Source organism: Archocentrus centrarchus, chromosome 9, assembly GCF_007364275.1.
Source record: "Archocentrus centrarchus isolate MPI-CPG fArcCen1 chromosome 9, fArcCen1, whole genome shotgun sequence".
NCBI lineage: Eukaryota > Metazoa > Chordata > Actinopteri > Cichliformes > Cichlidae > Archocentrus > Archocentrus centrarchus.
This window is the reverse complement of record NC_044354.1, coordinates 13312065-13324464: the sequence shown is the minus strand read 5'-3', so window position 1 is coordinate 13324464 and position 12400 is coordinate 13312065. Positions and strand designations below refer to the sequence as shown.

The 12400-nt window shown below is 40.5% G+C and overlaps 1 protein-coding gene across 1 annotated transcript in view; it reads right to left on the bottom strand.

Annotated features, from left to right (window-relative positions):
• LOC115785479 (membrane-associated phosphatidylinositol transfer protein 2-like) overlaps positions 1-9832 on the bottom strand; it is a 41866-nt gene extending 32034 nt beyond the window's left edge. Inside the window, 2 exon segments of the mRNA XM_030737146.1 lie at positions 8872-9527; positions 9695-9832. The gene's annotated coding sequence lies outside the window, so the exon portion shown is untranslated.
• Between the last annotated feature and the right edge of the window lie 2568 nt (positions 9833-12400).

Below are 12400 nucleotides of genomic sequence, written 5' to 3'. Positions count from 1 at the left end.
TTGCCTAGGGTCTATTTTTAGTCTCTCACATTAAAAAAAAACAAAAAAAAAAAACAAAAAAAAGTAGCAGCGCTTTCATAAGTGGCAATGCAACGCTTTTTTTTTTTTTAAATAACCGTGTCACAGAAGAGAAAGAAAATGGATTACACTCAACAAAACTTGTGAAGAAAAATGTTTCGCCTCAGGCCAAAATGTATTTTCTTTCCTGCCCCTTTATCCTCTCCATCATTGCTTGAACAGGGGGGTTACCATGGAGACACAGAGGGGCCTTTCCTTATTGGTTGCCAAGATGAAGTCAGAGTGACGGAGAAAGTAGAGACCAGACGCTGCCGGGGCCGATACTCTTTCTCCTGTTTCTCCTGTCTCCACTTTCACTTTTGTCAGTCTTTGTTCTCTACTGCCGTGGCTCATTTTCACTGCAATCTGTACAGGGCCCCGCCAGCAGCATTCACTGATTCGTGTTGTCACCCTAAACATTTGCAACTGTGATAGCACGCGGGGTTTAAATAAAGGAAAACTATGAACAGACACATCCTTTAGCCAAGAAATAGCACTATTGGACTTCTAAATCCTGGTTTAAAAGTACTTTGTTTCTACTCCTATAGTACTTTGCTTAAACTAAAAATCAAGACAAGCCCGCTGCTTCCTGCAACACATCAAGGGTTGAAACATGGCCTACGTCCTGTCTAAGTTCACTGCAAGTTCTCTTTACATAGTTTAAGATGAACCCAGTAGACCACTGACAGCTCCTCTTTCAAATCCACTGCAGGCAGTTAGAAGAATGAGGAAAAAGGACAATGTTTCTATGCCACAGGTTCACATGCTTTAGTAGCTTAGAGGAAAACGGATGCAAAAACTTTCCTTTGGACAGAGGACAGAGTAACAGAAAAAAAGCAATGACAAACTAAAAGTGGGTAAAGTTGAAATGGTGTATTTATTAAAACAGACATGAAATGTTAATACTTCATAAATCTACAATATAAAACCAAATTCTTGTTCAACTGAGCGCAAAAGACCAAGAAATTCACAAAAGGGAGGACAAATCTGACCTTAATACAATTATCTAAACCTTCTCAGCCGTAGCCTTGGTCTGTATCAATCTTTTATTTTCTGGGTTACAATTCAAATCACTGAATCACTTCAGCATGTGTCACTGTTCATTTAGAGGTTACCATGCATCAAAGCAATTTAAAGGTCAATGATAAGAAAGCTGCTCATCAAAAACTCAAGGTTACCGGCTGCCCTTTGGTGAAATACCTTAAACCCTCTTGTGCAGCATAAATAACACAGCTTTCCAAAAAGTGCTCTACCCACTCACCAAAGAGTGAAGCAACCTCTCCTACTGACCATAAAAGGCCATTTTCAAAGATGCTCTTGTTCTTGGGTCTTTGGCTAACACTGCAGTGGGTTGTGAGGTCAGCTTTCCAGCCTTGTGGAAAACCAGGTTATGAGATTTTCTTATCAGAGCCAGGGCCTATAAAAACCAGAAATTGTCAGTACAGTAAACGATACACAATAAAGGGGCTCTAACTTTCCCTCATGCAGGCACATCACTCTGAATGAAGGAAGACACTGTGCTTTGTCTGGCACATAACAGTCAACACAGAGAGACCACCGAAAACATTTTGTGGGAGTAAAAAAAGGGAAAGAGATGAGGGAACTTGAGGAGCTGGAGTAAGGGTCTGAAGGGTTCTATTTTTAGATTCAGAAAAATCAGGTGTCTCTGACCAGTGGAAAAGAAAGGGGAACACGGGTAAAGTGACACAAAGCAGCGCTGCTGCTTTTATTTTACAAGATCGATGTGACTCAGAGTGCACCATGGGCTCGGGGTAGAACCAAAAAAAATCCAAAACAAAACAAAAAAACCCCCCCACAAAAACAAACAGCTATAAACTGGCACATATGTTCCATACTGATGTAAAAGCTGCAGAGATAAATACTTAAATTTCTAAAATATGTGAATTAATTGTGACAGTCTCACCACTAATGTGGGTATAATAAGGAGACAGGAAAAAAAGTCCAATAACAAGCACTTTCCTAATGGTGCAAGCAGCATTTTTAATTCACAGCCGACTATGATCCTTTATCGAGTCCATTCACTTTCCCTCACAGAAGCAGATCGTTCAGCCTAAGCGCTAAAAGGTTTCCCGGTACAGAGAGCATGTGCCAGACTGCCTTGATTTCATTTCATCTACAAAGCTGATGATTATGACCATAAAAAAACAAAACATACCCCTCCTTCCCTGAGAGGATGCACATAACAAACTCGATTCATCTTCCATAAAATGAAACTCAAGAAAGGACACAGGAAGGTGGACGACTTCTATAAAAAGACTTCAGCTCTTCTTTGGAGTCCGCCCACACTGTGAGAAAAACTTGTGCCCAAATGAAGGAGGACATGGAGCAGACGCACGCAAAGCGTATGCCTTTGTCTCATTTCCCAGACAACGCCACTGTAGGAGCATTAGCAATGATGTGCCATTCATCAGCCGGCTCATCAGGGATGCGTGGGGACAGGTTGTACCCCTGTTGTCCCTGTCAACAGCTCAACACCAGCATTAGCATCACCTGTTTTGTTTAAAAGAGCTAAGGCAGGAGGGCGGGTTGAGGGGGAAAAAGGACGGAGTCTGTGGAGCTTGAAGTGCAGAGAAAACACAGTGTTCCCTCAGTGCTTGGCCAGCACCCAGGTGCACGATGGAGGCTCATGTGAAGTACTGTTGTGATGCCTGATTGTCCGCTCAAGATGAATTAAAAGAAGAATTAGACCTTCAAATAACCAGCCAGCTGGCAATGTATCCCTATGCTCCCATTAGAAACTGTAAGAGATGCTTGTTTTTTTTTTTTGTTTTGTTTTGGAAGACTGCATCAAATCCCTGCAGGTTCCTAAATGATTGAAAAGGCACAGATGACAGTCTTTAGTTTCTGGTTAGTGTAATTGACTGAATATCCTTTGGGGTGCACTACAAAAATCTTTTTTACCACGTTAAACAGGGACGCACAGACTATTATGCACATATGATTGGGAAAATGATTGTATTAGTTTCAAATAGTTGATGAGGAAAACAGATGATACAAAACAGTGCAGTTATCCAGCAATTTTTTTTAACTGCCTAAATTAAAGATTTAAGTTAGTGACCTTATTTGCTGCCTGAAGGGAAAAAAAAAAAAAGTCTCCACTCACAACCTCTGGGGCACTTACCCACTGAAACCATGAACAGAACAGAAGAGAAAATGAACAAGTACGGAAGGACAACCCCATACTACCGTTACAGGAAGTAAGTTTACATGAAATCAGAGGAATGCAGCATATTATATATTACGATCTTGTTTATTCATCAACAATTTATTTTCATTTCTACGTTTTTTTGTTTTTTTTTTTGCATTGATTCTACTCAGACAGAAACGAGTAAAGTTATTGCCCTCTCATTCCTCTTCATAACATTAGGAGCCCTTGAGGCCTCTTGCACTCATTCACTTCCCAGGCAACATCAGTTAAGTCTGTGAGGGTTCAGTGCTTACACTGTAAGACAGGAGACTGAACCAAACAGAATGCATTAAGGTACGTTTTTTTTCCTCTCCTTTGTTAGGTGTGTCAAAAGCATTACCCAACCAGCAGCAATGTGCATATAAACCCCACCATGCAAATAATGGATCAGCTGCCATAGGTGCCACGCTTGTGTAACATAACAATGCTCAGCTCACAGCTACTTTAAGTCAGAAAAAAATGTAGCCAAGGAGAACCGATAACAGGTCACCTCATATCACAAAACCTCAGTGAATGTCAACAAAGGGGGTGCTGAAACTCCTTGAAGATACTTGAATGTTACTGTGGTCTTTGCAAGGCTTTCAAGATCAGTTTTACATTACTGAACAGACTTCCTTTTGCCAATTTATTTTGCCATTTCCAAAAATATTCTTCAAACCGGGTGTTGATCAATGCAGCAAAACAGACAGAATGCTGTTTATTTAATTTGCACGATCATCTAGATCTGATGACTTTGTTTCAGATAGAAGCACAACAATCGCTGATATCGTCATCCTTATGACTACTTCAATTCTAAATAATAATAATAAAAAACTATTAAAAGTCAAGTCCACCTTTAGAAAAATATATTTATTTCACAAAACCAGCTAGAACAATTGAGCCCTAGTTAGCTAATAACCAGTCCTGCCCTCTAATAAAGACCACAGGATATTTTAAAGAGCTTCCTTGCTGATGACCAGACACTTAACAGAAAATCCACTCACCTAATAGAACAAATAATAGAAAACAGTCTCTAATGATAAGTTATCAGCTGTAAGATAAACACGGTCTGAGATAAAAAAAAACAAACAAACAAAAAAAAAAAAACAAGGGTTTGTTGGATGAGCTGTGTTTAATGCTTTTATTATCTTTCTTTAATCTTATTTGACCAGATGAAATCCAACGTTACATGCCAAGCTTCAGAATAAATTGACTTTTCTAATCCTAACAAAAACTGGCCACTGCAACCACAATTCAACAATGAGCTCCAGATAGAGAGATTATATGTGCTGGGTTTGACCATTTTAAATAATGAATAAAATAAATGAGGAAGTTGGGAAGCCCAAAGTTTGCATCTTTTAAGTTATTATGTGAGATTATACTGCTACTTTGGCTTTAGTAAGAATGGCAGGGACTGTATTACAAGGTGGGTGGCTTTACCTCTCTTTTTCTTCTCTCTTCTCTTCAAAGCAATAACAGGCCAATATTACACAACAGTTCAAAAGTTGTGTTTTATTTTTTTGCAAAACAAGTGGAAATTGAGCAAGGGGGTTAAAAAAAAAAAAAATCACATTACCACGCAAACGAGGAAAGTCAGTGCACGCATCTCCAGAGCAACATTTCCAGATGCACCGTTCTGAATATTTAACCTTATTAGCCAGCGCTCGTGTAGCTCTTTTTTACTCTTTAAACCTGTCGTTTCTTTCCTCTTCCTGTGCCAGTGAGCTCATCTGATAATCGGCTCAAACAGCACACACGTGGAACCAAAAGATGTGGTGAGCAGCTGCATACGTCATTCAAATTTATACTGGCAGGAAGTGCGTCTTTTCTTGCTCGCTCCGCTAAATTCAGTTACTTAATGATTGTATGCTCATTTGTCATCTTATTAGCACCAGGATTATTGACTTATGCGGCCAACAAACCGAGGGTTAATGTGGGAACACGGGAGAGCTGTCACATGCAAGAACACACACACACACACACACACACACACACACGCACACACACACACACACACACACACACACACACACACACACACACACAAACAAATAGATACCACAACACTATGAATACTCAAACAAGGCTGGGACACATGCTCGAAAGCTGCAGGCTCCTCTATCAGGAATTTTCCACTCCACCGTCACTCAGACATACAGTATATATTCACAGCGTTTCCTCCTGACCGTCAGGAGGTTGTCAAGCAGTCCCCACAGCTGTATAATGTTACTGAGGTGGTGGATAATTTGAGCCTTAGAAAAAAACAAAAAACAAAAGAGACAAGCACAAATATTAGCACAGCTATAAATTATTATTTTTCAATTAGCTCATTGTAGCAGCTCATTTTTTTTCTCTTCAGAAACAGCTCCAGAACTGCTTTAATTTGGCTCCTCTTCTTAAACAAAAAACTACTGATTAACTCCCCACCCAAAAAAAAAAAAAAAGTACAAGTCTATGTATAAAATAAACTTCACAAAACAAAAGAACCACTAAACTCAAACAATTTCACATATTCACTGTGCCAGACTCCAAAAAACAGCTACGACTGCATATGAATTTGTCATCCCGAAGCTGCAACTCTAGTTTTCCAGCAAATAACTCATACAATATTCATACTTAATGAATATTTAAAATCTGTTAAAATTACTTTGTTACTTCAAATGTTTGTGGAATGAGATTCTAGAGGGGCTTTTCTGTGGGAACGAAAGCACAGACTCTAAGTTTGAAATGTGCTCAAAACAACTAAAGTAAATTTAACTATTTAGAAAACACACACATTCACAAGCTACAGTCCACTAGAGACCACCTCACAATGGAATCACATAGGCCGTGATGCCAGTGAGCACTCGGACAACGCCCATCTACGAACACGGCGTTCATTTTTGACATCAGCTACACACTCGTACACTTCTGTGATTCTTACACATTTGTGAAACTACAGCGGTGATATGGACTGGGAGAGATATAAACACCTGCCTGTGTCCTCTGGTGTTTGAGCTCAGATACACATCTGTATATAAACATTAGTGACTGTATTTTGCATTGCATCCACACAGACTTATGCAGCCAGTTTCTCAAATATGGATTAAGCCTAGGCCGACACTAGAAGAACATTTCAGTGCATAAATCTAGGAGGGCTAGCTTAATCTTTTTCTGGTAAACTTGCCCAAATACTCCAAACTCCATTTTTGGTAGTTCTTTCCATGACAGACGTCACCAAAAGCCCACTTTTGCAGCAATTAAACACACACAAAAAAACAAAACCCACCATACCCAGCACTCTGTTTTGACTATGAGAAATGTGTTACTTTTTTCAAAAGAGCTAAAAATGACACTGAACGACCAACACAGTCATAGCAGGGCTTCAATATGTTGCTTAGTCTCAGTGTCAACATTCACAGACCTACAAATACACTTGCTGTACACATTCATGTACACTTGTTTGGACTAATTGTAATTCACTGAGCTCCCGTGAGTTGTGTCAACGACATTTTTAGTCCTGTCTGCACCCTTCAGCATGTCAGCAATGCTGCAGAACTTGTTGGAGGGAACTACCCACAATTCACAGTGTTCTTGTTGCAGGAATGTCAACGGAAAGAGGAATCATTAAAAACAAAAATGGTGCATGTTTTTTTTTTGCCAGGATAAAATGCGATTTGACCAAAAAAAAAAAAAAAAAAGCACTGTGCCCATCCTCCACTGAGAGTGTGAGTCCTCATACAATCTTGTACTCACACATTTTTAATGAGCAAACAGGTTATGCAAATAAACAGAGAGCTCAGTTAAATCAAGCTGCCCACTGGAATATGAAAACCATCAGCAGGAGCTGCAGAATCAAATACCATCTACACGCAGATAACACAATATAGTTACAGTATCCAAGTTATCTTTGGTGTCTACAAGGTGAGCAAATAAAAGACACAATATTATCAAAACCTTGAATGTCACCAGACAGTTTCACTTCCGACTCATCAACACAGCCTTGACCACATGTGTGTGTATGAGTGCCTGTCTTAGAACAGAAAAGGAAGTGTACAATTTAATAAATAAAAAAAAAAATAAAAAAATCATTAAAAAAAATGCAATTATCTCGAGAAGCTGTCATGTTACTTTCACAACGACATCTTAAAGGCTGCATTTAACTTGTGAAGAAAGTAATGCGCTGTTGCATGAGCAAGATTGGATTTCTGGGTCATAAATGATGCTCATGTTGTAGTCGAACTACACTTCAAGCGCTCTGCCTTTAGTCATCGGAAAAGCACTTCAGTGAGTGATGAGCAGGCCTCATGGCACTAATGAATGACAGCCGTAACAATTGGCATCAAGAGTCGAGACACTAGTTTCAGATTAATAAACATGTGTGTCTAAAAGCTTCAACCACAAGGGACTCAAATCAGAATAATGGCTGTATGTGTAAAAAAAAAAAAACCCCAAAAACAAACAAACAAAAAAAAAAACAGACTGTAATCTTTGTCAACTGCACTTGCAGTGGAGTTACCACTCCAATTTCAGCTTTCATCTGACTTCAAAAATGACAAAAGTCAAAGAAATGTTTAACATTACAGAGTGGTGTGTAACAAGTGTGTTATACAAATCTTTTGGCTAGAAGGAGGCAACATGCAGGTTTTAACATGTCTGGTTCCAGAGCACACTGGCCGAGAAACAATCTACCATGGTAGGCGTCTTCTGAAATGTCTTCCTTTGCTGACATACCCCAAGTGCAGGCCTACTGTTCGCAGATACACGTTTTAAAACATAATCAAAAACCCTTAAAGAGATAGTGCAACGTTGGGAATAAACCAGGGGTTCACAGTGAAAGTGGCTTGTGCCCTCACATCACAGCCATCATCTGGACAACAGACGCCACAGCCTCCAAAGTCAGCTCTGCCTTCATGACTCACCCAGGCCCTGCTGAGTCAAGTGACTCTTGATGCTGAAACTCATAAAGTCATACTGAAGCAAAAATGGGCCTCAGGTATACAGCAACAACAAAAAAATGGCTTGTGGTATGCAGGTTTTCAGGCAAGTGGAATATAAGCTTACAGCAACCTGTTTAAGATTAGTGTTCTACATTTTGCTGTGAACTCGCTCAGTGTGTGTGTGTGTGTGTGTGTGTGTGTGTGTGTGGGGGGGGGGGGGGGGGTCAGTTTATTATTATTAATTTTTGTTTTATCAAACATGCACTAATGTGCAGCAGGAGGTTACATAAATTCTCCCACCTGGCAGGGTGTCACTGGAAAGTGTCTTCGAAAAATAAGCGTGCATCTTAAGAGACGAGTCAGTTTAGAAATGTTCCTAAAATACACGCAGTGTGCAGTAAGATCAGCACAGCTAACAGTCGGTACAGACAGGGGAGCATTTCATCAGCTTTAACAAGCATGCCTGTGTGCAGCAGAAGCAGCAGAAAAATATGGTGCACTTCTCCACAGCTTTGAGGATAAATGCAAAGTTAATCTAAAGACGCTGGGCGTGCAAACACCTGGTGGAATAAGATGCACTTAACGTGACGCTGCATCTCTGGGAGAAGATGATCAAATCTGAACTAGAGTAAACCCACCGATATTTTGTTACCTAGCAACATGGCAATGTTAATGACAAATTGATGGCTCTCAGCGATCGTCACATACCTGAACCTGATGCACAGCAGAGATGCACCTTTGGCTTTTCCCCAACACCTTCCACTAATGCAAAGTTTATCGGCCTTTCTCCGGGGTTGGAGGTGGAGGTTTGGCGGGTAGCTACTTTCTCCAGTAACGCGGGTTCCCTTCAGCACTTGACGGGATCTGGAAATGATGCCATAATCGACAGGGACCTATCAAAAGTCTGCCACTAATTTCCTTTACGTCGCTGTCTGTTTGGCCCTTCGGCAGAGGAAGGGAGTGCGGGTACGACACGTAAAGATGACACGCAGAGAAGCATCATCAGCCCCCGGAGCGTGTTACATGAGATCAACCGACGTTTCTGCCAGTGTTTACAAAATCTGGCCACATCACTGCGCCGGAGAACCACACGCTGGATTTCCTCAATCGACAAAAAAAGGCCAAAGTAGCTATGGTAACGTTAAAATGTCCTTGAATATCCGAGCTGCCCTCGCAGGAGTTGGCGGCCGGCTCGTCCGGTGCTGAGTAAAATGAACCGGCTGTGAGCTCGGCTCAGCAGCAGCTGCCTCAGTCCGCAGAACCGGGAAGACCGAACAGCTGAAGAGCTCTAGCCATCATAAGTTGTGACTCCTCAAGTCTGAACCGCTGCGAGACTTCAGTCCCTTCAAGCACGACACGAATTTCTGGCAAGCAAAATACAAAACTCAGCGAGCTTTCCCGCACCACTTTCGAAATAAAAGCCAGCCTTGCTGCATATTTGGTTTCTAGTTGAGTTGCAACTCAGAGATAAATCGTGTAAGGTTTTACTTTTGTTAAACGACTGTTTCATGAAATGCATCCAAATACTCACCAGATTACAGCTGTCACCACATCCTGTGACTTAACAGTCGCTCTAATTCAAGACTTAAGGTGTGTGTTATTCAGAGGAAGCCAATAATAAACAGGAACATAAACGCCACTGTGCTATTTGAAGGTTGGCTCTCTGGACTTCCGGTGTTTGTCTTTCCTTCCGTTAGCTTGACTACAGTCGGAACAGGATTTGACAGTAGCGCGCCCCCTGCTGGCCTTGGAGTGCATGGTCTAAACTGGTCTAACCGGTGGTTGCGTATTTCCGCAGACATGAGCAGTATAGGATGTGAAGTTGTAAAGGTCAATACCCTTACAGCGAAACGTACGCCTGCTGAGTCACACATTTTTAATGCACTTAATCAATTCTGTTTGCGTCCTAAAACAACTGTAATCATTAATTAATGCACCGAAGTAACTAACAGGAAGAGATCTTTTAAAAGCTGCATTAAAAAAAATGGTAACATCCCCAAAAGGCCACTGGTTAGATTTAACACTTTACCACTTTTTGCTCCCACTTCACAACAAATGATCCAGATTAGAAAGACAAATACAGGAATGTGTAAAAGTCTCAAGCCACCCCTCATTTATTTATATTTTGCTTGGAAAATAGGAAATGGGCGCAATGATTTATTGAAATATCTCCAAACATACATGTGCATACAGTATATAACGCAAAAACAGAGTTTGTACAGTTCTAACAAGCTATAAAGTCAATATTTGGTATGACCACCTTTATCCTTCAACACAGCCTGAACTATCTTAGGCCTCCTGACCTCCTCCATACTCAATTACAGTGACTTGGATCAAAATTTGTCTGCCACTTTGTCTTTTGTCCTCCACTTGTCCAGTTTCTTCAGTTTTCAGCTAACAGCTCTGTGGGATCACCTTATTGGTGCAAAAATATCATTTTATGCCTGTAAAACTGTGTTATCTTTGGCAATTTTCTAAAGAAATTGAAACAAATGAAATGTTTTTACAACAGGCTGCTAGTAACAAAGTGCCTAAAGATACAGTTTAAAATGGCTTCTTTGCAATTGTCTGTTATGTGTAGCCACAATGCTGGGGCAAAAAGGTAGTTTGGAGTATCTGGGCAGGTTGCTCAAGACCACTTTTAAAAATACAAGAAAGTCTGGCTGCTTGGAAGCAAAATGTAAAGAAACGAGGGGTGACTAAAAACTTTGTACAGACAGACCTACAGACAGACCGATATCAAGTAATTAATAATACCCCCCCCCCCCCTCCCTGCCGCCACACACACACACACACACACAGTATCAGAGAGATGTCATCACAGGTCATTTGAGACATTGTCTTTTCCCTGTGACCCACATAGTTTCCAGCTTTACTAATTATAGTCATTGTTAAGGGACTGAACAGGAAACATTACATCACAGTCCATTTATGCTCTGTTTGAAAAAATGGTTGAAACTCTTTTGCAGTAAGTCAATTTTTTGTACTAGATAATAACATTGATCATGCCTTTATGTTAGTCCTACAGAAGTGACAACATAATGAACTCTGCCTGCAATGATGGACACCGAATGAAAATCATGATGAGTTGTTTAAACTGAGTATATATGCGTTGTGTAAAAGAAAGCAAATGAGGGCAATTAACCTGCATGCTCTGATTACTGGTATTCAGTGTGTAAAAAAGCAGTTCACATAAGTTAATGTCTAACCAAAACTCATAATCTCATTATGAGACATGTTTCCTGCAGACCTGACTCATGGCTGCACTTTAAAGATCTCTGTGGTCAGCGGAAACAGTGGCACTGTGGCTCTAACTTCATGTTCAGATAGCTCTAATGATCACTTTTACCATACTCCATAGAATAAAAAACAAACTAGACAGACAGCCACAGCACTTAATGAAACCTGAAAATATTTATTAGCTAATATGACTCTTTTGTTTTATACTTTTCCAAGTCTGCCTGGTTTGACTGTGTCATCATGACAAAACACGGTCCAGGTGATACCTGCTGAATATTAAACAGCAGTGCTGCCCAAGCACATGCAGGTGAAATCCCTGGTGTATTTATACACCAGATATCTTTATTTTATGTGACAGGTTCCATTTATTTCCCATGGCTGTGAATCTACTGACAAACACACGCTAAAATTCGTTATAGTTTCTGCCATAGAAGGACCTGCAACAGAAACACATTTTGACGTGATAACAAACACACACACACACACACACACACACACACACACACACACTCTCTCTCTCTCTCTCTCTCTCTCTCATACAAGATGTGAAAATATTTACAGCTGGCACACCTGCTAAAAAAGCAAAGTCATCATACAGTCCTGCAGTCTGCTGTGAAAAACTACGTGCACTCCATGATTCAGTAGCTTGTAGAACCACCTTTAGCAGCAATAACTTGAAGTACTTGTTTTTCGGCATGACTCTATCATCTCTAACTTTGTCACTCTTTTTTTGTTTTCAACATTGCTTCAGTTCATTGAGGTTTGTGGGCATTTGTTTATTCACAGCTCTCTGGAGGTCCCACCACAACATGTCAGTCAGGTTGCGATCTGGACTTTGGCTGGCCCACTGCAACACCTTGATTCTTTTCTTTTTCTGTCATTCTGTTGGAGATTTGCTGCTGTGCTTTGGATCATTGTTCTGTTGCATGACCCAGTTTTGGGCCAACCTTTTAGCTGTTGAAGGACAGCCTCACATTTGACTCTACAATACTTTGGT